Below are 25,572 nucleotides of genomic sequence, written 5' to 3'. Positions count from 1 at the left end.
CCCCCCCAGACAGCCCTCGCTGCCGCAGGTGGGGGGCCCCACTGCAGAGAGAGCCAGGAGCCTCCAGACCCAGGGCGGGAGCCACCCACGGACACGGCGGGCGGGGGGGTGGGGTGGGGCCACCCACGGACATGGGCCGGGGGTGGGGTGGGGGGGCGGGAGTCACCCACAGACACGGGGCCGGGGACCGGGAGCCACCCACAGACACAGAGGCCGGGGACTGGGTGGGGGGGCGGCAACCACCCTCGGACACAAGGGGTGGGGACCGGCGGGGCGGGGGCCGGAGCCACCCGGACACGGGCCGGGGGGGGCCCGGGAGCCACCCACGGACGCGGGGGCCGGGGTGAATGGGAGACATGCATGGATGGGGAGACAGGCATGGGGATCACCTACACCAGGGATAATCCATAGCAGGTAACTCACCTAGGATAACCTGCAACACATCATCTAGAAGAGTGTAGAGTATCTTTTAGTCAGACAGATACCTGTGCAAATATGTATTTCAACATATTATATAGCATATGTATTTAGACATATACATATATCTCTATTTACACCTATATCTATTTCCACTTACTATACAGAATATGGGTTTAGACTCTATGTCTTTTGACCGATTAGGTATCTTGACACCTAGGCATCTTTTTAGACATCTCCACTTAGACTTACTAAGTGTTACATAGTGTAGTGTAGCTAGATCTACCTACTCAGACTTTTTCTATTTTAAATTCCTTCATATAGAATTTTGATTTAAAGTCCTTTTTTTTATTTATATATACATGAGTTACTTTGGTTTTTAAAACTCTATAGCTCTATGTAGAATTTTTTTAATATTCTAAAGTCCTTAATATAGTATAGGTTTGTATTTGAAATCCTTGTCTATATAAGAATATTATTTTTCAACATACATATAAAAATGAGATCTTTGTCTCTATTCAACACCTCACACCCATATTTACAGTTTTTAGTATTTTTTAAAACCCCCATCCGTGAATTTTCAGGCATATTTGGGCTGTGACCCTCCCATCCACCACTCACTGCCCTCTGCCAAGGCAACGCCCCCCAGTAACACTGGTGCCCCAAATGACACCCTCACCTCCCCAGCCCCCCCCCCTCCCCTTTTTACCCCCCAAAAAGGCACAAAATGAGGGAAACAGCCCAACCGGCACTCCTTACTTTAATAATGCTATTTACATATGTACCGCCCCCCCCCCCAAAAGGGGCTCTGCTAGGAAAATAAAGGGGAGTGCTCCCCCAAACAGTGCAGCTCCCCAGCCCCTGTCCTGCAGGCTGGCAACTGCCCCACGGGGGGGAGACGGCCGGGGGGAGCGTGCAGAGGATGGATGCCACATCCCTTGCTCAGGCTCTGCTCTGGGATGTTTCCCCTCCCTTCCCCCGCTGGGGGCTCCCCATCGCAACAAACGTCCCCGCTCCCTCTCGCCCCGGACTCACCCCCAACACAGCCCCTGCTGCGCACCTGGGGCAACTGCTGCAGACACAGCAAGAGCCTCCAGGCACAGGGCCGGCCATGCAGGGACACGGGCGGGGGGGGCGGGAGCCCCACGGACACGGGGGCCGGGGGGGGGGGGCGGGAGCCACCCACGGACACGGGGGGGGGGGGGGCGGGAGCCACCCACGGACACGGGGGGGGGGGGGCGGGAGCCACCCACGGACACGGGGGGGGGGGGGGGGGGCGGGAGCCACCCACGGACACGGGCCGGGGGGGGGGGGGGCGGGAGCCCACGGACACGGGGGCCGGGGGGGGGGAGCCACCCACGGACACGGGGGCCGGGGAGGGGGGGGGGGGGCGGAGCCACCCACGGACACGGGGGCGGGCGGGAGCCACCCACGGACACGGGGGCCGGGCGGGGGGGGGGGGGGCGGGAGCCACGGACAGGGGCCGGGGGGGGGGGGGGGGGCGGGAGCCACCCACGGACACGGGGGCCGGGGGGGGGGGGGCGGGAGCCACCCGGACACGGGGCCGGGGGGGGGGGGGGGGGCGGGAGCCACCCACGGACACGGGGGCCGGGGGGGGGGGGGCGGAGCCACCCACGGACACGGGGGCCGGGGGGGGGGGGGCGGGAGCCACCCACGGACACGGGGGCCGGGGGGGGGGGAGCCACCCACGGACACGGGGGGGGGGGGGCGGGAGCCACCCACGGACACGGGGGGGGGGGGGGGGGGGGCGGGAGCCACCCACGGACACGGGGGCCGGGGGGGGGGGGGGGGGGGGGAGCCACCCACGGACACGGGGGGGGGGGGGGGGGGGCGGAGCCACCCACGGACACGGGGCCGGGGGGGGGGGGGGGGCGGGAGCCACCCACGGACACGGGGCCGGGAGGGGGGGGGGGGGCGGGAGCCACCCACGGACACGGGGGCCGGGGGACATGCTTTGGGGAGTGGTCCCCCGAACAGTTGCAGCTCCCAGCCCCTCTCTTGTAGGCTGGCAACTGCTCCCCGGGGAGGCGGGGCGGGGGCAGTGTGCCAGAGGACGGTGCCACATCCCTTGCTCAGGCTCTGCTCTGGGATGTTTCCCCTCCGTTCCCACGCTGGGAGGGGCTCCCCAGGGCAACAAACGTCCCCGTCCCTCTCGGCCCCGCACTCTCCCCCCCACACGGCCCTTGCTGCCGCACCTGCGGGGCAACTGCTGCAGAGAGAGCCCAGAGCCTCCAGACATAGGGCTGGCCCCTTACGGTGAGTATTCTTAGCCACGGCAGGCAAAGCTGGGCTGGGGGGATCTGCTGAGCATCAGAGATGCTTACACCACCGCATCTGAAAAACAAAAATCCCAAACTATATTTCAGCATATTAAAATAACACGTCTCGCTTGCCTCCTCAACAAAATTGGAAGTGAAGCATAAAACTTTAAAGAGTGAAATAAAAAATAAAGAATAAATCTCAGTAATTCACTTATACTAAATAGGTGTGCATATGTTTATATACATCCAATAACAATACCTATACTAAAAGTATTTGTTTTCCTTTTGCATTAGTTTAACTTGCATAGCTGTGAATTGATACCATTAAATTACCTGTCTCCAACATACACAGCTATAAGTTGACTAGGGGTTTTTTTTGTGTTACATAGTTAGGATGGACATCTGGCCAGCTGCACTGCCCAAGAGAGATGCTACCGAAATGCCAGGGAAATGCACCATTGAAAGCCAGACAGAAATAAAGACTTCAGAGCACTCCGTCAAAAGATCAGGGAAAAAAAACCCATAACATTCAGTTGCCGTCTTTTTCAAGATTTAGACAAAATACCTAACCGCTTAAGTACACCTAAATTACATGCTACAGCTGTTTGGCAGTTACAGTTTAAACAATGCAAGTCAATTTGCAAGTTATACAATTTAACTTTTTTTAAAGTTTCATTTACAGAAAAACCAGTGAGATAGAAGTAAAACCATATAGGGGATCTTCTGAAAAAGAAAAAAAATCCAGTCTCCAGTGCTGCAATACATAAGGCTATGAAAAAGGATTGGCAGATTTGCTAATGCTCTTGGCTGTACCGAAGCACGCAGAGGAACATGTTTTTATGATATCTCAACTGTTACAACTGAGAACCCAAAGACCAGCAATGCCATCGACTTTTGGAAGACTTGTTGTGCTTGGGTCTTTGGAAGGAAGTAAATATTTTTTTTTTTTTTTTTTTTTTTTTTTTAGAGAGTGAAAAGTCTTGCTGCTGGTGACTTCTACTGCCAAGTACATCACCTCTGAAGAGCCACTCTGATGGGAAGTTCAATAAAATGCAACTTCTTTGAACGAGAAAGATTTCCGCTTTGGACAATTTCTTTCCAACTGAAGTCAAAATTACACACTGTAGGGCAGTGGTCTCCAGTCCCTCAACTTAGCTGTCAGACGGCAGGGGTCTGAATCCATCCTCAGCAAAAAACACATCAGTGAACCAGGATATTCCTGCAGTTGCCAGGTTCCTCTTCATCATCTGGAAAAATACCAGTGCCAGCAGTAAGCATGGTGCGGTCGACACAGACCTCTTCCACAACACCCTCCTCCTCAAAAGCAACGTGGCTTCTGCTCACCTGCTCTGCAGGAATTCCAGCGTCGGGCTGCGGCCGTCATCGCTCGTGGCACCTAAGATACCAAAAGACAAAAGCTACCGTTGTGCTTGTGAGAAATCACCAGCCCCATGCTCCTCCTCTCTACCACCCCAGCTCACCTCAAAGGCTCATCCAATTCCAAAGGCTGCCTGCATGGCGCCTGCGAGACCAAAGAGAAATGCTTAACCAAGTTGCCATATAATACTTTGCTATTAGACACCGACCCGGCCAACAACCGCCTCACCTTCTCGGACCGCTCCTCAGCACGCGGCTTCGCCCCTCTGAGCCTCTTGCAGCATCTGAAAAAACCAAAGCAAAGAGTACATGCTGAGTATCCTGGTTTCGGCTGGGACAGAGTTAACTCTCTTAGTAGCTGGTACAGTGTGTGTTTTGGATTTAGTGTGACAATACTGTTGATAACACCCTGATGTTTTAGTTGTTGCTAAGTAGCACTTATCTTAAGCCAAGGACTTTTCAGTTTCCCATGCTCTGCCAGCAAGCAGGTGTGCAAGAAGCTGGGAGGGAGCAAGCCGGGGCAGCTGACCTGAACTAGCCAAAGGGGTGTTCCATAGCATGGAACGTCACACCCAGTACATAAACAGGGGGAGCTGGCCGGGAGGGCGGATCGCTCTGGCATCGGTCAGCGGGTGGTGAGCAATTGCATTGTGCATCACTGGGGTTTTTTTCCTTCCCCCCCCTCCTTTTTTGTTCTATTCCTTTTCATTATTATTATTATTATTGTTAGTATTATATTTTACTTTAGTTATTAAGCTGTTCTTATCTCAACCACGAGTTCTGCCTTCTTTCTTCCCTCCCCATCCCACCAGGAGCAAGGGGGGGGGACAGGGAGTGAGGGAGTGGCTGTGTGGTCCTTGGCTGCTGACTGGGGTTAAACCACGACACTGAGATATTGCCCAAAACCACGGCCTGTCCGCACCGATTCCCATCTCCCGCTCCTTTACCTTGGCCGCTCGCCCGCCTGCCTCTGCTGTTTACAGGTTGCCAAGTTGAGGCTCGGGTACCACCTGTAAAACACAAACAACAAGGATGCTTCTAACTTCACCAACACAACACACCTGAAAAATAACTGCTCCTTCAGCCCACCAGACATGGCTCACCTTGCCCGAATCAGCTCTGGTGCCAATATCCCGCTTTGCACCTTCAAAATAAAAAAAGTAACCCAAACCTAGAAGCTAGTCATAAGCCACTAGTCGCATCTTCCCTCCAACACCACTCACCGACTCACCTTCTTACAGCGCTCCGCTCGTCTCCTCTGTTGCCCTTTGGCACACAGCTCGTCCCGCTGCATCTGCAAAAACAATATCGAACGTCACCCGGATGCTGAACAGCTTAACAATTCCAGGTCTGTTTCCATTTAGGAATACCATCTAGATTCCAACAACAGCCTGCCATTAAAAACACAAAAGTAGTTCGCATTATGCTGATGGAGGCACACAAGACCCTCGGTATAGCTACCGATGTGCTCGCCTAACACAAAAACAACCATGGGAACATCAAGACCTGAATAACATATGGTATAGCACACAGAAAACAAGCGACAAACTACCTCCTACCTACAAAGCCCCTAAGGGAATTACAGTGGCGGTCAGCCGATGGAAAAAACCCACGGCGTGACATGGTGACTCAAAGATCTAAAATGGACACCTTACGACTACAGAAACTGGTGCTAAAAACAATAGGTAACAAGAACAAGAGAACATAACTGCCATGACTGACGCTAGAGCAAACCTCAGTGGACACTTCAGGAAAAAGGCAAAACTGGAATAACAGAAAAAGCTTGCGTGCCCGAGACTGCGATAAAAGATGACCCCTGGCTGCAGACTGTTACGAGCACAAATAATACACATCCTCTTCTCCAAAACATTCCAGGGAAGACAATGACACAAACCTGCACTGGAAAGAAGTGCCTAGTCAGGGACTCTAAGTAACAAGGACTGTGACATCCGGATGGACGCACAAATTAAGTCAGGGAATGAAGTAAGTAAAAGGCACAGAGAAGCAGAGACCTCAGAGTTCTGGGGGGTATATTTTTATGTACCTAATGCTTTACAAGACGAGACTCATCTGACATTCAGCCCTGCATATTGAGATGCAGAGGCCTGGATGGTTTACACCGCATCTCCTGTGACCTTGTCGTACCTCCCGTCAGCTGGGGAAACTAAAACAGAACAGACCTCATCGACGTCCAAATCCAACTGCAAAACCAATCTGAGAAAGGCTGACGAACCCTCCTTCCTTTCCCAGCCATCCCCCAGTCTCAAAACCTTACAAACCCCTTCTCCTCCTGAACTGTCGGGAAGGAACCCCACTGCTTCCTGACAGCTCCTGCCCTGTATTTGCACCCCTGAACCCCCCGCATTGGCTGCTCCTCAGGAGCTGTTCTTGTGAGCCACACCCTGCATTCTGCAGCCACCTCCTATCTTACACCTTCCCACAGACTCTGGGCTCTGCTACAGGCCCACAACATAAGTAAACTCCTGATGCTTAGAATCTACAAGGGGCCTGCCACAAGCTGCAAAGGTTCTAGGGACAACACGCTTCTCTGTGGGCGATTGGGAAAGGTGATGAGCCATCCCGTACCCTGAAAGACACTATGGCCTTACGTCCCTGTCGCTTTCTTGAAAAATGCCAAAGTTTCATATACAGATGCATACAAGATGCGGACAAGATGCTCACCCTAACCACTGCTAGATAATCTCACCATCAGCCCTGTTAAGAGAGATGATATCAGCAACTAACACAGTTATACAGCAAAAGACCAGACACCTCTACTTCTCTAAATGCCAAACACACATCCTACCCAAACAGCTTAGACAACTCAAAACTGCCACCAACTGAAGAAACAGCAGAGCACCAGCACCACTAGAAGCCCCAGAACAGAAATGAGCTCCTGGAGCAGAGGCTGTGGCTCATATACCCTGGCCCCCCCAGCACCTTTCCCACAAATCCCCTGGGAAAGGGGAAGGGCGCAACACCAGACAACATGGAGGCGGCCAGAGGAGCAGCAGGGAGGTTTCTCATCTGCCTTCAGTTTATGGTGTGCAATGTGCTGAGCAGAGAAAGCGACCCTTACTGGAAATGATGATGTCTTGCTCTTTTTGCTACAACCTGCATCTACACTGCATCAGCAATGTGACTGGGTAGGGAATTAGACTTAATTTTTCTGGAGCGTAGATAGATGTCCTGCTAAGCTATGTAAGGAAAGTAGTTTTGGTTAACCTGTAATAACAATATTGTTCATCAAAAATGGATGTGCTTTAGTTTCCTATAAAAAAAACCCAAAATGCTATGGGATTACACTTTGTTTCTAGCAAGACCCCACATACTACCTAACTTCTACACAGAACTGCCTTCTGGATAGGACCGAATGACAAAGCAGAATTAGATCACGTAAGAATCCCTTCTCAACAATATCTCCGGTTGCAAAGTAAATTTTTTACCGTAAATCGCCGACGGTTCAGAGTCACCTCGGCGGTTCTCTCTGACCGACTTGCCTTAACGAACTAGATAAGTCCTAAAGAACAGAAAACACCAAAAAAACATGGAAATACAAGAAAAGTATCAGACACTGTATGAAGCAGCCTAATTTTAACACCTAAGTAGCTAGAACAAAAAACAAATTGCAAAACAGAACAAAACCACCACGGGAGATGTGTTGATAAAATAGATGAAGGCCATTGCCTTCTCTGAAAAACCTCAAGAGGAGATCTGAGCTGACGATAGACATCTTTGGGGTACCAGCTTACCAAATAGAAACAGACTGTAAGGCAGAAAACAAAAAGACTGCTCCGGAGCACAAAGATGGCTTTGGAAAAGGTTCTGACAGAACAAGAGGCATCGTCACAGGGATTAGAGAGATCCCGAAGGGGCCAGAGAGACCAAAGAAGTCTCAGGGATGCAATGAGCCCCCAAAGGGAATTGAACAAAGTACAGGTGTCCTCAGGGGACCGGGGACCAATGGAAGGCGCACCAAAGAGATGAGAGGACAGAAAGACCGACTGGGGTAACAGATGCAGACTCAGGAAGGGTTCTGAGGGAAGAGAGGGGTGCAAAGTGCCTTCCGAGCTAAACGGGGCTCTAGGGCATCGGGGATCTCTTCGCGAGAGCTCGGCAAAGGGAGCGGAGGAGTCCCGAGGGGGCCTGAGAGACCAAAGAAGCCTCAGAGGTAACAATGAGGAACTCTGAAGGGGATTTCAACAAAGTACAGATGTTGTCAGGGGGCCCGGGGCTGAACAAAGGCATCCTAAATGGCAAAGAGAAGATAAGAGCACAAAAAAATAAAATCGAAAAGGAGCTAAAGCACTGCTAGAGTGCTGTGGAGTACAAGAAAGGACTCAGATGACATTGTTATAGAGAGTAGAGGATTAGGAGGGGGCAGGGTAAGAAAAGAAGGCTTGGAGACACAGCGAGGGCCTTGGAGTCTCAGGAGGGTGTCTAGGCAACTACAGATGACTGAGTGGGAGAGGAACCGAACGGAGACACCCTCGATGGCAAAGAGAAAGACAAAGGAGCGCTGCGTAACAAAGAAGAAGGGACGCTTTCATGGAACAGGAGAGATAGAAGGGAGATAAAGTGCTCCAAGGTGCTGTGGAGATCGAGGAAGGTCTCGGGAGGCACCGTGACTGTGAGGAGAGGGGTGTTGAGGGGGGCTGACGGACAAAAGAAGGCTTAGGGACGACAAGGAGGAACTCTGGGTGATCATCCGAGCAGAGTACAGAGGGTCTCGGGTGGCCGGGGACTGAACACAGGAATCCTAGACAGCGTAGAGGAACAAATGAGTGTTCTGTGGCTCAAAGATGGCCCCACCTGAAGTGCTACAAGGTGGATGTGCAGCACGAGGAAGGTCTCGGGAGGCATCGTGACTGGAGAAGAAAATGTCCCGAGGGAGCCAGAGAGACAGAAAAAAAGGATTGGAGACCCAACGATTAAATCCAGAGGGGATCTGAACCGAGTAACCGTGTCATCGGAGGGCCAGGGGAACAGATAGAGGCACGGCTAGAGGGAAGAAAGAACAGAATGACTGGGCTGGGTCACAGATATGGACCCAGGAAGTCCTCTGAGGGAACGAGAGGGATGTGAGGTCTGCTGCAAAGCTAAAAGTGTGCTAAGGGCAACCTCGAAGGCATCGATAGGCATCGTGACACCATTAGAGGGGTCCCGATTGGGCCAAAGACACCAAAGGCGGCTCAGGGACACAAGGAAGAAGTCCGGAGGGATTTGAACAGAGTACAGGTGTCGTCAGGAGGCCGGGGACCAAATGGAGGCACCCTAGATGGCAGAGGGGATGCTAAGAGCGCTCTGAGGCACAAACCAACCCGAGGACAGGTTTCTGAGGGACCACGAGAGGATCAAAGTCCGCTACAGAGCTCAGACAGGGCTGTGGTACACAAAGAAGGCGTCTGTGAGGCAGGGTGACTGGGAGCAGAGGGGGCATGAAAGGCTCGGAGGGATAAGAGAGATCGAAAGGGAGGCAGAGTGCTACCAAAGTGCTGTGGAGCGCAAGGAAGGTCTTGGGAGGCATCCTAGCTGGCATAGAGAAGAAAAAGAATGCGCTATTTGGGAACGGAGATCTTGGGAGAGGTGCGATTGCAACAAAACGAGTCCAAAGGGGGCTCACGGAGCTAAAAGTGTGCTGCAGGGAACATCTAAGACCTCGGGAGGCATCGTGACAGTAGCAGAGGGGTTCTGAGAGGGACAGACAGAAGAAGGCTCGAGGACATGATGAAGAAGTCCAGAGGGGATTTGAACAGACTACCGATGTCCTCAGGGGACCAGGGACTGCACAGAGGTAGCCTCGCTAGCATAGAGGACAACAAGAGCGTCCCGGAGATGAAAGGTGGCATCAGGAAAGGTTCTCGGGGAGGGAGAAGGGCGCAAAGTGCGCTACAGAGCCAAGAGAGGGCTGTGGGGCACGAGGATGGCCTCGGGAGGCACGATGATGGCAGCAGAGGGTGCTGGAGAGTGAAAGAGAGAGAGAAGGCGGCTGTGGGACACAATGCAAAACTGAAGAAGGTGTCCCCGCAATGTACAGATGTCCTCAGGGAGAGCGACTGAATCGAGGCATCCTAGATGGCAGTGAACAAGGCAAGAGAGCTCTGGGCACAGAGCAAGCCTGAGGAAGGGTTCTGGTTGAATAAGAGAGATACAAAGAGGGCAGCAGAGCTCCAAGGGTGCCATGGGGCACGAGGACAGTCTCGGGAGGTAATCGTGATGGGAACGAGAGGGCCCCAGGGGGGACAGAGACCACACAAAGTATTGCTGACACAGTGAGGTGCTCGGAAGGGGATCTGAACAGAGTACAGATGTCCTCAGGGGACCAGGGACCGAATGGAGAGCATCTGACATGGCGAGGGGAAGGCAAGAGTGCTCTGGGCACAATGAAAGCCCCAGAAAGAGTTGTGTCTGAATAAGAAAGATACAAAGCCTACTGCAGAACTAAAGGATGGTCGTGGAACGCAAGGACGCTCACAGGAAGCATCGTGACGGAAATAGAGGGGTGCTGAGGTGGCCGGAAGAGACAGATGGTGGCTCGAGGACACAAAGGTACTCCGGAGAGGATTGAACAGAGCACAGATGTCATGAGGGAGTCGCTGACCGATTGGAGGCAAGCGAGAGATGGAAGGAGAGGAAAAAAGACTGCTGTGAGAAGAGGTTCTGACAGACCGAGAGAGGTACAAAATTATGCTCCAGAGATTAAAGCGTGCCGAGGAGAACCCTCTAAACCTCGGGATGAACTGAGAGAAAAGAAAAAGCGACGGGGTACAGGACAGACTGGAATGGATTAAAAAAATAAAGACAGCAGACTGGGTAAAAATAGAATGAGGAAAGAAAATGTAAAAGCGACAGGGTACAGGACAGACAGGAAAATTAAAAAACACGGAGAGACATCTTGATAAAAGTGGACATAGAACAAAATTTTAAAAGCGACAGGATACAGGAAAACAGGAAAAAATTAATAAATAGGGACAGAAAAACTAGATAAGAGTACACCTAGAAACAAAATTTCAAAATGAAAAGAATGATGAGAGTAACAAAATGGAAAATAGAGACAGTTAACTAGATAAAAGTAGACATAGAAAGAAAAATTTAAAAAGCAATGTGGTTCATGACAGACAGGAAAGAATAAAAAATAGAAACAGTAAGTGGATAAAAGTGACAGAAATAACATTTTAAGAGCAACAGGATTAAGGAAGTAAAGGAAAAAATTAAAAAATAGGGACAGCAAACTAAAATGGAGACACATGTCATGGTTTAACCCACAGCCAGTAACTAAGCACCACGCAGCCGCTCCCTCGCTCCCCCACTCCCAGTGGGATGGGGGAGGAGAATCGGGGAAAAAAGGTAAAAACTCGTGGTTGAGATAAGAACAGTTTAATAACTAAAGTAAAATATAATACTAACATAATAATAATGTAATGAAAAGGAATATAACCAAAAAAAGGGAGAGAAGAAAAAAAACAACCAACCAAAAAAACCAGTGATGGCACAATGCAATGCTCACCACCTGCTGACCGATGCCCCAGCAGCGATCCGCCCCTCCCGCCAACTCCCCCGCCTTTTATATACTGGGCACGACGTTCTATGGTATGGAATACCCCTTTGCTAGTTCGGGTCAGCTGCCCCGGCTATGCTCCCTCCCCAGCTCTTGCACACCTGCTTGCTGGCAGAGCATGGAAACTGAAAAGTCCTTGCTTAAGATAAGCGCTACTTAGCAACAACTAAAACATCAGCGTGTTATCAACAGTATTCTCACACTAAATCCAAAAACACACACTGTACCAGCTACTAAGAAGAGAGTTAACTCTGTCCCAGCCGAAACCAGGACAACATCACATTTCATACATCCTCTTTTCGTTACATACATGTCACACTAATCCTCCTATTTACTCTGCATTTACATATTGCTAAGTTGCGGAGCTATACTACGCATGCGCAGGGTTCCCGAGTGGCCATCTGTGGTCGTTTGGGGAGGTGCCCCTACTCATTCCGAGACAAAGTTCACATTAAGTTGTTATTTTCGTCAAGTAAGCATTCTATCCCTCATTGACTGAGCATGTCCTTGTGGTTGTTACTTTAAGATAAGTTCTTGTTAAAAAACGCTCTATCCGTACCTGCAAACGCTTCATGTAACTTCTAGCAGTTACAAGATAAAGACAACTACAGGATAATGACTACTAAGGCTTATTTACGTAAAGAAATGTTTCACATACCATCTAGCAGTTACAAGAGAATGACAACTACTAAGGTCTATTACATACGATTAAAACAGGTGGTATCATCACCACCCTAACATGTCTCTCTCTGCCTCTGCCCCTTCCTCCACCGCAGTGCCACCTGCCAACCCTCACCCGCTCAGCAGCGCGCAGTGCACACCTCGATGCTCCTCATCCGGAAGGCTTCCTCAATACGTGGTGGCTCACGCATGTAGCTGACGGGGGCACTGAGCTCCCAGCACCACATGCTGGTGGTCTGCTCTGTTAGGGACAGCTCGGAGGGATCCTTCCTCACTGCAGGGACTGGCCATTCCTGGGACAGAGGGACATGGAGAGTGGGGCAGAGAGCCAGAAAACAGGGTGCTGCGAACAAGAGAGGGACAAGGAGCAGGACAACAGCATAGAGAGAGGAGAGCAGAGAGATGGAGCAAAAAAACAGGGACAGAGAGATGGAGGGATAAATAAGAGAGGCAGGGGGCAGGGGAGAGAGGTGGAAGGGACCAGCAGGACAAGAAGACAGAGACAAGACAAGGGATGGGGAACACTTCTGAAGTGATAGGGGAAAAGAAACATAGGCAAGAAATAAAAAATAGAAACGGGAGCTGGATAGAGTTGGAAAGAAAGTTTCAAAAAGCAACAGGATACAAGAACCATATCAAGAATTAAAAAATACGTACACGGAGCTGCATAGAGGGAGATGTAGGAAGGAAATTTGAAAAGCGATGGGGTGCAAGAAATTAAAATTCGGTCAGGGAGACAGAGAGAGGGAAAAGTAGCAAGAAAATTTTAAAAGTGACTAGGTTCAAGAAACATATGCAAGAATTTAAAAAACAGGGATGGAGAAGTAAAAAGAAAGCTTCAGAATTGATGGTGTTAAAGAAACATAGGCAAGAATTGAAAAACAAGGACAGGGAGCTCGATAGAAGGAGACTGTAGTGGTTGACCTTGGCTGGCTGCCGGGTGCCCACCAAGCTGCTCTATCACTCCCCCTCTTCAACAAGACAGGGAAAGAAAATACAATGAAAAAGCTTGTGGTCAAGATAAGGACAAAGAGATCGCTCCCCAATTACTGTCACAGGCAAAACAGACTGGACTTGGGGAAATCAATATAATTTATTGTCAGTCAAAATCAGAGTAAGATCATGAGAAAAAGAACAAATCTAAAAAACACCTTCCCCCCACCCCTCTCTTTTTCCTGGGCTCATCTTCACTCCTCACTTCTCTACCTCCTCCCCCAAAGCAGTGCAGGGGGACAGGGAGCAGGGGTTGCGGTCAGTTCATCACATGTTGTCCCTGCTGCTCCTTCCTCCTCATGTTCTTCTTCTGCTCTAGCGTGGGTCCTTCCCACGGGGCCACAGGTCCTGCCAGCAAACCTCCTCCAGCATGGGCTCCTCTCCACAGCTGCTGACAGGAGCCTGTTCCAGTGTGCGCTCTCCACAGGGTCACAGGTTCCTGGCAGGCACATCCACCTGTTCTGGCGTGGGGTCCTCCACGGGCTGCGGGTGATGTCTGCTCCACCATGGACCTCCACGGCTGCAAGGAGACAGCCTGCCTCACCATGGTCTTCACCACAGGCTGCAGGGAATCTCTGCTCTGGTGCCTGGAGCACCTCATCCCCCTCCTCCTTCCCTGACCTTGGTGTCTGCAGGGCTGTTTCACACTCGCATTTTCTCTGTCACAGCTTCAGCGCAGCATTTTTTTAGCCCTTCTTAAATATGTCATCACAGAGGTGCTACCAGTGTTGCTGACGGGCTCAGCTTTGAGCAGCAGCAGATCTGTCTTGGAGCGGGCTGGAACTGGCTATGCCCAGCACAGGGGCAACTCCTGGTGTCTTCTCACAGAAGCCACCCCTGCAGCCCCTGCCTCCACCCCCAGCTAACAAAACCTTGCCACATAAATCCAATAGGACAGCAATCAGCTGCAGGGCAGGTGGGGGGATTGAAAGATAGGGAAAGGGAGCCACAGAGAGAGAGGCAGAGGCGGAGGCAAAACATAGCGATGGGCTACAGGCCAGAGAAGGAGGAAAGGAGAGGGAACCAGACAGAGAGAGATGGAGAAAAACAAAGAATAGCGATCGTCCGCAGAGCAGAGAGGGAGGAATTAAAAAAAAAGGACAGTGGGGTGGACAGAGAGAGACTGAGAAAATACCAAAACCCTCAATGAGCTAAAGGGGGGAGGACTTAAAGGACAGGGAGCGAGATAGAGAATGGTAAAGAGAAAAATGGGTTATGAGACAGAGGAGGCAGAAAGGGGGGGCGGTCCCGCGAACCCCACCGGGGGCGGGGCCGGGGGGGGGGGGGGCGGTCCGCGACCCCACCGGGGGGGGCGGGGCGGGGGGGGGGGGGGCGGTCCCGCGAACCCCACCCGGGGCGGGCCGGGGGGGGGGGGGCGGTCCCGCGAACCCCACCCGGGGGCGGGGCCGGGGGGGGGGGGGGCGGTCCCGCGAACCCCACCCGGGGGCGGGGCCGGGGGGGGGGCGGTCCCGCGAACCCCACCCGGGGGCGGGTCGACGCGGGGAATCGCGTGGGGAAAAAAAATCGCGTGGGGAAAAACTCGCCCGCTGGGGAAAAACTCGCGTGGGGAAAAACTCGCGTGGGGAAAAACTCGCGTGGGAAAAACTCGCGTGGTGGAAAAACTCGCGTGGGGAAAAACTCGCGTGGGGAAAAACTCGGTAAAAACTCGTCGTGGGGAAAACTCGCGTGGGGAAAAACTCGCGTGGGGAAAAACTCGCGTGGGGAAAAACTCGCGTGGGAAAAACTCGCGTGGGAAACTCGCGTGGGGAAAAACTCGCGTGGGGAAAAACTCGCGTGGGGAAAAACTCGCGTGGGAAAAACTCGCGTGGGAAAAACTCGCGTGGGGAAAAAACTCGCGTGGGGAAAAACTCGCGTGGGGAAAAACTCGCGTGGGGAAAAACCTCGCGTGGGGAAAAACTCGCGTGGGAGCGAAAACTCGCGTGGGGAAAACCTCGCGTGGAAAAAAAACTCGCGTGGGAAAAAACTCGCGTGGGAAAAAACTCGCGTGGGAAAACTCGCTGGAAAAACTCGCGTCCACAGGGCAGAGAGGAGGAATTAAAAAGGGGACAGTGAGGTGGACAGAGAGAGACTGAGGTTTTTTGTTTGTTTTTAAATCGATGAGCTAAAGGGGAGAGACAGAGGAATTAAAGAATAGGGACAGGGAGCCAGATAGAGAGAGAACAATAAAGACAAAAATGGGCTATGGGACAGAGAGGGAAGACATTAAAACACTGGGACAGGGACCTGGAAACGAGAGAGTCTAAGTAAGAAAAAGCATATCTAGAATACAGGGCAGAGAGAGAGGAATTTAGAAACAGGGACATGGAGCCAGACAGAGAGAACTGGGGAAGCTGGAATTGTGAAGGGCTAAAGGGTAGATGGGGAGGAATTAAAAAGAATTGGGATAGGAAGACAGACAGATAGATGGAGAAAGACAGAAATAGTGATGGGCTGCAGGACAGAGACAGAGGATGAAAAAGAGAGGGACAGGGAACACAATAGAAGCATGTAGAGAGAAAAAGAACGTGGAGAGGTAGAACGACAGAGAAAGAGGGGGACTCGGGAGAATGAGAGAGGGAGAGGTACAAGGAAGTGAAAAAATGACAGCAGTGAGAGAAATAGAAGGGAGGGACTGGGATGCAGAAGGGCGACAGAGCTGTCTGGGATGCAGACAGCAAAAATAACATAGGCAACAGGACAAAGGGATCGACAGAGAAGTAAGGGACAGGCAGCAGGACAGAGGAACAGAAGGAAAAAATACCGATGAGCAACAGGACAAAGGGACACAGAGAAAAAGAAGGAGGGAGAGAGAGAGAAAGATGGGCTAGAGCACGGGACTTGGAGAGACAAAAAGCAGGACAAGGAACAGGACAGAGGGACTGGGGGTGGGGCAGGAGAACCAGATGCAGATTAAGACAAAGAGATGGAGAAAGAAACAAAACAATGATGGGCTGCTGGACAGAGATGGAGCAAGAAAAAGTAGGCCAGAGTAGGGAAGAGAGACAAAAAGAGGGACAGCTAGCTGGACAGGGGATATAACTAGAAACAATGAGACAGGCAGCAGGACAGAGGGATAAAGGCAGAATAACCAGGGAGAGGAAGCAGGACAGATGGACAGTAGGAGGAAAAAAAGGCCAGGGAGCAGGACTGAGAGATGGAGAAAGAAGCGTTAGGGGGCAGAGGGATAGAGAGTGCAAAATACAGGCTAGAGGAAGGACAGAGAGAGAACGAGAGAGGACAGAACGCGGACAGAGAGCAGGAGAAAGAAAAACCAGTGACAAGCAGCAGGCCAGAAGCCAGGGGAAGAAGGACAGGAGGAAGGAGAGAGGGATACAGAAAGCAAGTGAGGGACAGGGAGGAAGAAAATGGGATACAGAGAAAAAGAGAGGGATGGGGAGCAAGCAAGAGCAACAGGGAGAATGACAGGGAGATGGAGCCAGAGAAAAAACAGGGACTGAAAGCAGGACAGAGAAATGGAAAAGGAAAATTAGGGATGGGTACAAGCACAGAGAGGAAAAGAATGCCAGGGAACACCGCCAGAGAAAAAAAAAAAAAAAAAGACAGGTGCAGCTCAGGACAAAGAGATGGAAAAAGGAAAAACAGCGATGGCTGCAGACAGAGAAAAGGATGACAAAAAGGAGGAGAGAGAACAGGACAAAAACGCAGGGAGAAAAAGAAAAGGGAGCGGTAGTACTAGAGAGAGAAAGGAGAGAGGAAGAGGGAGCAGACAGAAGAATAGAGGAAAAGATGAGAGGTACAGGGAAGCAAAGAAAATCACAGCAGCGTGGGAAAGAGGGGGCCAGGGGAGGGACAGGGAGGGACCGGGAACACAGAGGAGGGGTGACAGGGCCCCAAGGCCCAGGACTCACCGCAGCTCTTGCTCTCGGCGCTGCCAGAAGAATTTGTCAGTTCAGACACTTCTTTCTCCTGCTCTCCTCCTCTTCTGTAACTCTGGTCACTTGGCTGTCCTCCACCTGAGAGAATACGTGGGTGTCTCACAGCTCTTACGAGATGAAACTTCCTAGACACGCAGCCTTGCTCGGTTGTGGCACTACATGGCTGTGATGGACTGCAGGATGAGAAAAGAGGCCAGGGATCAGGACAGAGGGGAATAATGGACAGCGAACTAGGCAGGGGGATATAGCAAGAAACAATGAGACAGGCAGTGTTATGCAGAGATACAAACAAAAAGGGGGACGATGGAGGACAGAAAAGCTAAGAGAAAATGGACAGGGAGCGGGGCAGAAACGGAGAAACATCCAGAGATGGCGGGTGCAGGCAGCACCCACGGGTCCGGTGGCAGAGTAGCTCAGGGGCGGTGGGGAACTCACATGGGGAAAAATTCACATGGGTCATGAGCCACACATGGCAATGGGCATGAGCCACCCACGGACACGGGGCTGGGGGGGGCCACCCATGGACACAGGGGCCAGAGGGGGGCGGGAGCCACCCGCAGACATGGCAGGGGGACATGCTTTGGGATGACCTGCACCAGGGGGTCCACCTGGGATAAATCCATAGCAGATAACTCACCTGGGATGACCTGCAACACATGGTCTAGAATATCTATTGAGACACATACATATTTGCACATATATCTATTTCCACGTATTATATAGAATATCTATTAGACATAGACATATTATCTCTACTTACACATATCTCTGTTTCCACTTAGTATATAGAATATCTATTTAGACTTACATATTATCTCTGTTTACACTTACCTATTTCCTTAAGCATACAGACCATCTATTTAGACTATTTATCTTTAGACCTATTAGGTATTTTGAGACTTTAGCATCTTTTCAGACATCTCCGCTTAGACTTACTAAGTATTTACATAGTGTAGTGTGGATAGCTCTACCTAGTCAGACTTCTTTCTATTTTAAATTCCTTTGTATATAAAATATATCTTTTTTGCATTTTAAAGTCCTTTATTTTTTAATTTATATATACACGAGTTATTTTTGTATTTTAAACCCCTACATATATATCTCTAGTTAGAATGTTTTAATATTCTATAATCCTTTACATGATACAGTAGATAGAGGTTTCTATTTTGAAATCCTTTTTATATATAAAACAATATTATTTTTCAATATCTATAAACCCGAGATCTTTTTCTCTATTTCAAACACCTCACACCCATATTTACAGTTCTATTGTTTTTTAAACCCCCATCCACCAATTCTCAGGCATTTGGGCTGTGACCCACCCCCATCCACCACTCACCTGCTCCTCTGCCACATCATTGCCCCCCCGCTGACACTGCTGCCCCAAACGACATCATCACCTCCCCAATCCTCCCCTTTTTATTCACCCCCCAAAAAAGGCACAAAATGAGGGAAACAGCCCCAACCAGCAGCTCGTTACTTTAAGACTATCATTGACATATGTATAACCCCCCCCCAAAAGGGTGGCTCTGCTAGGAAGCTAAAGGGGAGTGCTCCCCCAAACAGTTGCAGCCCCCAGCCCCTGTCCTGCAGGCTGGCAACCGGCCCACGGGCGGGGGGAGGCGGGGGGGGGGCAAAGGGGAGCGTGACAGGGGATGGCGCCACATCCCTTGCTCAGGCTCTGCTCTGGGATGTTTCCCCTCCGTTCCCACGCTGGGAGGGGCTCCCCAGGGCAACAGACGTCCCCTGTCCCTCTCGGCCCCGGACTCTCCCCCCAACACAGCCCTTGCTGCGCACCTGCGGGGCACCCGCTGCAGACAGAGCCAGGAGCCTCCAGACAGAGGGCCGGCCCCTTACGGTGAGTCTTCTTAGCCACCGGCAGGCAAAGCTGGGCTGCGGGGGGAATCTATTGAGCATCGCGAGATGCTTACACCACTGCATCTGAAAAACAAAAATCCCAAACTATATTGCAGCCTATTAAAATAACACAGAAGTAGAGGAATTCAGTCAGAATAAGGATAGGAGAGCAGTTGAGCTAGAGAAGGATTCTAGGTAAACAGGTCAGCTCCAAATACAACAGATCCTTTAAAGGCCAGAGTGAACACTTCAAAGGAGTAAGACCAATTGACACGATTTTGAACACATTCTTCGCATAAAAGTAAACGCTCTCACTGGTGCTAGAAAATGTCTCATCCCTTCCTTACAGCACTGCTGCAGAGAGATAACCCTGTGAGGCTTCAGGACCAGGTTGCACCATCGTCAGAATCTACGCTCACGGATTCACCACAACACCTACAGCCCTTGCGCTGCTGCTGCACATCTTGCCTGGTCAATAAAGCTGAAAGTGAAGCATAAAACTTTAAAGAGTAAAATAAAAAATAAAAATAATCTCAGTAATTCACTTTATACTAAACAGGTGTGCACGTTTATATACATCCAATAAAAACCTATACTATAAAAGTATTTGATTTTCCTTTTGCATAGTTTAACTTGCATAGCTGTGAATTGATACCATTAAATTACCTGTCTCCAAAATACACAGCTAAATTTGACTAGGGGTTTTTTTTGTGTTACATGATTAGGATGGACATCTGGCCAGCTGCAGTGCCCAAGAGAGATGCTACTGAACTGCCAGGGAAATGCACCATTGAAAGCGAGACAGAAATAAAGGACTTCAGAGCACTCCATCAAAATATCAGGAAAAACCCCCATAACATTCAGTTGCCTGTCTTTTTCAAGATTTAGACAAAATACCTAACTGCTTAAGCACACCTAATAAGTTATATGCTATAGCTATTTGGCAGTTACAGTTTAAACAATGCAAGTCAATTTGCAGGTTATACAATTTAAGTTTTTTTAACATTTCATTTACGATAGAAAAACCAGCGAGATAGAAGTAAAACTATATAAGGAATCTTCTGAAAAAGAAAAAAAAAAATCAAATCCCCAGTGCTGCAATACATAAGGCTACCAAAAAGGACTGGCAGATTTTAATGCTCTTGGCTGTACTGAAGCATGGAAAGGAACATGTTTTTATGATATCTCAACTGTTACAACTGAGAACCCAAAGACCAGCAATGCCATCGACTTTTGGAAGACATGTTGTGCTTGGGTCTCTGGAAGGAAGTAAATTTTTCTTTTTTTTTTTTTTAAAGAGTGAAAAATCTTGCTGCTGGTGACTTCTACTGCCAAGTACATCATCGCTGAAGATCCACTCTGATGAGAGTTAATAAAATGCAAGTTCTTTGAATGAGAAGTAGTCCCAGAAAAGGGTTCCCCAAAAACAGACCGCTCGACAGCAGATATGCCGACACATCCTGGATCACTGCTGCGAGAGAAGACCGTCCGTAAATTTCTCAGATACAACACACACAAGACAGATCTGTGCGTTGAGCCTCTAACACAAGAAAGGAAGCGCTCGGTTAGCATTATGCTGATGGGCTGAGGCACACGAGACCCTCGGTGTGGCTACCAATGTGCTCGCCTAACACAGAAGAACCCAATGGGAACAGCAAGACCGAGTAACATAGGGTATAGCACACAGAAAACAAGCGACACAAACTACCTCCTCACCTACAAAGCCCCTTAGGGAATAACGGCGGCGGTCGGCCGATGGAAAGGCCACGATGGCGTGACATGGTGACTCAAAAATCTAAAATGGACACCTTACGACTACAGAAACCGGTGCTAAGCACAAGAGAACATAACTGCCATGACTGATACTAGAGCAAAACCTCATTGGACACTTAAGGAAAAAGGCAAAACTGGAATAACAGAAAAAGCTTGCGTGCCCGGGACTGTGATAAAAGACGACCCCTGGCTGCAGATTGTTACAAGCACAAATAATACACACCCTCGTCTCCAAAAATTCCAGGGAAGATGGCGACACAAACCCACGCTGGAAATAAGTGCCTAGTCAATGCTTCTAAGTAACAATGCCTGTGACATTGGGACGGATGCAAAAATTAAGTCGGGGAACAAAGTAAGTAAAAGGCACGGAGAAGCGGAGACCTCAGAGTTCTGGGGGGTATATTTTTACATACCTAATGCCTTACGAGATGAGACTCACCTGACATTGAGCCCCGCATACTGAGATGCGGAGGCCCAGACTGTTTACGCCGCGTCTCTTGTGACTCTGTTGTACCTCCCGTCAGCTGTGGGAAGACTAAAACAGAACAGACCTCATCGACGTCCAAATCCAACTGCAAAACCAATCTGAGAAAGGCCAATGAACCCTCCTCCCTTTCCCAACCATCCCCAGTCTCAAAACTTTACAAACCCCTTCTCACCTCCTGAACTGTCCGGGAAGGAACCCACTGCTTCCTGACAGCTCCTGCCCTGTATTTGCACCCCTGAACCCCCCGCATTGGCCACTCCTCAGGAGCTGTTCTTCTGAGCACACCCTGCATTCTGCAGCCACCTCCTTCCCACAGATGCTGGGCTCGCTACAAGCCCACAACACAAGTGAACTCCTGATGCTTATAATCTATGAGGGGCCTGCCGCAAGCTGCAAAGGTTCTAGGGACAACACGGTTCTCTGTGGGCAATGGGGAAAGGCGATGAGCCATCCCATACCCTGAAAGACACTATGCCTTAGGTCCCTGCTGCTTTCCTTGAAAAATGCCAAAACTCCATACACAGGCACATGCAAGATGCTCACCCTAAGCCCTGCTAGATGATCTCACCATCAGTCCTGTTAAGAGAGAGAATATCAGCAGCTCACACAGTATACAGCAAAACCAGGGAAAAAACAAGGTTCCATCTTCAATAGAGTCAGGAATTCCAGAAAAACACAAGGCACCTAGAACAATAAAAAAAAAAAAATGCATACTATTAAACTATCTTGCCACCCCTGAACACTCAATACAAAACTACTGACCAGGGGAAAAAAAAAAACACAAACCACACCTGCATACAAGCATACTTTCTACTATATGCTGCTGAACTTTGACTGGTCCCAATGCTCTTACCTCAAACAGACACCTCCACTTCTCTAAATGCCAACACACATCTGCCCAGACAGCTTAGACAACTCAAAAAACTACCATCAACTGAAGAAACAGCAGAGCACCAACACCAAAGAAACCCTGGAGCAGAATGAGCTCCCTGATGAGCGGCTGTGGCTCATATACCCCGGGCCCCGCCCACACCCCCTTCCCACAATCCCCTGGGAAAGGGGAGGGGCCAACCACCAGAAGACAAAGGCAGCCAGAGGAGCAGCAGGGAGTTTTCTCATCTGCCTTGAAGTTTACAGCGTGCAAAGCGCTGAACAGAGAAAGCGACCCTTACGGAAATGACGATACCTGCTCTTTTTCTACAACTACATCTACGCTGCATCAGCAACGTGACCGGGTAGGGAATTGAACTTAATTTTTCCGGGGCGTAGATAGACAAAGATAGATGTCCTGCTAAGTTATGTAAGAAAGTAATTTGTTAAACGCAATAACAATATTGTTATCAAAAACGACGTGCTTTACTTTCCTACAAAAATCCCAAAATGCCATGGGGTTACGCTTCATTTCTAGCAAGACCATATACTACCTAACTTCTACCAGAACTGCCTTCTGGATAGGACCGAATGACAAAGCAGAATTAGATCCCGTAAGAATCCCTTCCCAAAAATATCTCCGGTTGCAAAGCAAATTATTTATGGTAAATTGCCGATGATTCAGGGTCACCTTGGCGGTCTCTCTGAGCGACTCCCTTAACAGAACTAGATGAGTCCCAAAGAGCAGAAAACGCTAAAAAACCATGGAAATACAAGAAACGTATCAGACACTGTATGAAAGCCCAATTAACACCTAAAGAGCTAGAACAAAAATAAGGTGCAAAACAGAACAAAAAACACCACGGGAGATGCATCAATGGCAATAGGTGAAGGCTATTGCCTTCATCTGAAGAACTCAGGAGGAGATCTGAGGTGACGCTCGACACCTTTGGGGTACCAGATAGAAACATACTATAAGACAGAAAACAAAAAGATGGCTCTGGAGCACAAAGATGGCTTCGGAAAAGGTTCGACGGAACAAGAGGCATCGTCACGGGGATCAGAGAGATCCCGAAGGGGCCAGGGAGACCAAAGAAGTCTCGGGGATGCAACGAGCTCAAAAGGGAATCGAACAAAGTACAGGCGTCCTCAGGGGACTGGGGACCAATGGAGGCGCACCAAACAGACGAGAGGACGGAAAGACCAACCGGCGTAACGGATAGGGTTCCGAGGGGAAGAGGGGGGTGCAGAGCATCCTCCCGAGCTAAAATGGGGCTCTAGGGCGTAGGCGATGTCTCACAAGAGCTCGGCAAAGGGAGCGGAGGAGTCGCCAGGGGCCCTGAGAGACCAAAGAAGCCTCAGAGGTAACAATGAGGAACTCCAAGGGGATTTCCACAAAGTACAGATGTCATCAGGGGGCCGGGGGCTGAATGAAGGCATCCTAAATGGCAAAGAGTAAGATAAGAGCGCTCTGAAGAGCACAAAACAATAAAATCAAAAGGGAGCTAAAGCACTACGAGAGTGCTGTGGAGTACGAGAAAGGACTCGGAAGACATTGTTATAGAGAGGAGAGGAATTGGGAGGGGGCAGGGTAAGAAAAGAAGGCTTGGAGACCACGTGAGGGCCTTGGAGTCTCAGGAGGGCATCTAGGCAAACTACGGACGGCCGAATGGGAGAGGAACTGAATGGAGACACCCTCGATGGCAGAGAAAAAGATAAAAGAGCGCTGCAGCAAAGAAAGAAGGGAGGCTCTGCCGGAACAAGAGAGACAGAAAGGGAGATAAATGCTCCAAGGTGCTGTGGAGAACGAGGAAGGCCTCAGGAGGCGGCCTGACCGCGAGGAGAAGGTTGTCGAGGGGGGCCGACAGACAAAAGAAGGCTTAGGGACAACAGGGAGGAACTCGGTTGATCATCCAAGCAGAGTATGCACGGTCTCGGGTGGCCAGGGACTGAACACAGGAATCCTAGACAGCGTAGAGGAACAACTGAGTTCCTGTGGCTCAAAGATGGCCCCACCTGAAGTGCTACAAGATGCAGCACGAGGAAGGTCTCGGGAGGCATCGTGACTGGGAAAAGAAGAGTCCCGAGGGAGGTAGAGACAGAAAAAGGATTGGAGACACAGCGATTAAATCCAGAAGGGATCTGAACCAAGTAAACATGTCATCGGAGGGCCAGGGAAATAGAGGCACAGCTAGAGGGAAGAGAGGACAGAAGGACTGGGCTGGGTCACAGATATGGACTCGGGAAGTCCTCTGAGGAACAAGAGGGCGCGAGGTCTGCTACAAGGCTAAAAGTGTGCTAAGGGCAACCTCGAAGGCATGACAGGCATCATGACACCATTAGAGGGGTCCCGGTTGGGCCAAAGACACCAAAGGCGGCTCAGGGACACAAGAGGAAGTCCAGAGGGGTCTTGAACAGAGTACAGATGTCGTCGGAGGGGGACCAAATGGAGGCACCCTAGATGGCAGAGGGGACTCAGAGCGCTCCGAGGCACAAACAAATCTGAGGACGGGTTTCTGAGGGAACGGAGAGGATAAAGTCCGCTATGGAGCTCAAATGGGGCTGTGGTACACAAAGAAGGCATCTGAGGAGGCACGGTGACTGAGAGCAGAGGGGTCACAAAAGGCTCGGAGGGATAAGAGAGATTGAAAGGGAGGCAAAGCGCTACCAAAATGCTGTGGAGCGCAAGGAAGTCTCGGGAGGCATCCTAGCTAGCATAGAGAAGAATAAGAATGGTCTTACTTGGGAACGGAGATCTTGGGAGAGGCACGATTGCAACAAAACGATCCAAAGGGGGCTACGGAGCCAAAGTGTGCTGCAGGGAACATCGAAGACCTCAGGAGACATCGTGACAGTAGCAGAGGGGTTCTGAGAGGGACAGACAGAAGAAGGCTCGAGGACATGATGAAGAAGTCGAGGGGATTTGAACAGACTACGATGTCCTCAGGGGACCAGGGACTGAACAGAGGTATCCTAGCTAGCATAGAGGACAACAAGAGCATCCGGAGATGAAAGGTGGCTCAGGAAAGGTTCTCAGGAGGGAGAAGGGCGCAAAGTGCGCTACAGAGCCAAAAGAGGGGCTGTGGGGCACAAGGATGGCCTCGGGAGGCACGATGATGGCAGCAGAGGGTGCTGAGAGTGAAAGAGAGAGAGAAGGCGGCTGTGGGACACAATGCAAAACTCAAGAAGGTGTCCCCGCAATGTACAGATGTCCTCAGGGGATGAGCGACTGAATGGAGACATCCTAGATGGCAGTGAACAAGGCAAGAGAGCTCTGGGGCACAGAGCAAGCCTGAGGAAGGGTTCTGTCTGAATAAGAGAGATACAAAGAGGGCTGCAGAGCTCCAAGGGTTGCCTGGGGCACGAGGACAGTCTCGGAGG

At 50.4% G+C, this 25,572-nt stretch overlaps 2 long non-coding RNA genes across 2 annotated transcripts in view; one reads left to right on the top strand and one right to left on the bottom strand.

The window, feature by feature from the left end:
* Window positions 1-25,572, top strand: part of LOC127029255 (uncharacterized) — a 182,128-nt gene that overhangs the window by 6,176 nt on the left and 150,380 nt on the right. The gene's annotated exons all lie outside the window — the stretch shown is intronic.
* Window positions 4,074-4,352, bottom strand: LOC127029256 (uncharacterized). Its single transcript, XR_007768157.1, has 3 exons — window positions 4,306-4,352; window positions 4,181-4,221; window positions 4,074-4,095 (listed from the first exon to the last, which is right to left on the bottom strand). It is a non-coding gene; the product is annotated as an uncharacterized LOC127029256 (long non-coding RNA).

This window comes from Gymnogyps californianus, unplaced genomic scaffold, assembly GCF_018139145.2.
Source record: "Gymnogyps californianus isolate 813 unplaced genomic scaffold, ASM1813914v2 HiC_scaffold_85, whole genome shotgun sequence".
In the NCBI taxonomy this organism is placed as follows: Eukaryota; Metazoa; Chordata; class Aves; order Accipitriformes; family Cathartidae; genus Gymnogyps; species Gymnogyps californianus.
Note: the sequence above shows the minus strand (reverse complement) of the source record. Positions and strands in the feature narration are given on the sequence as shown.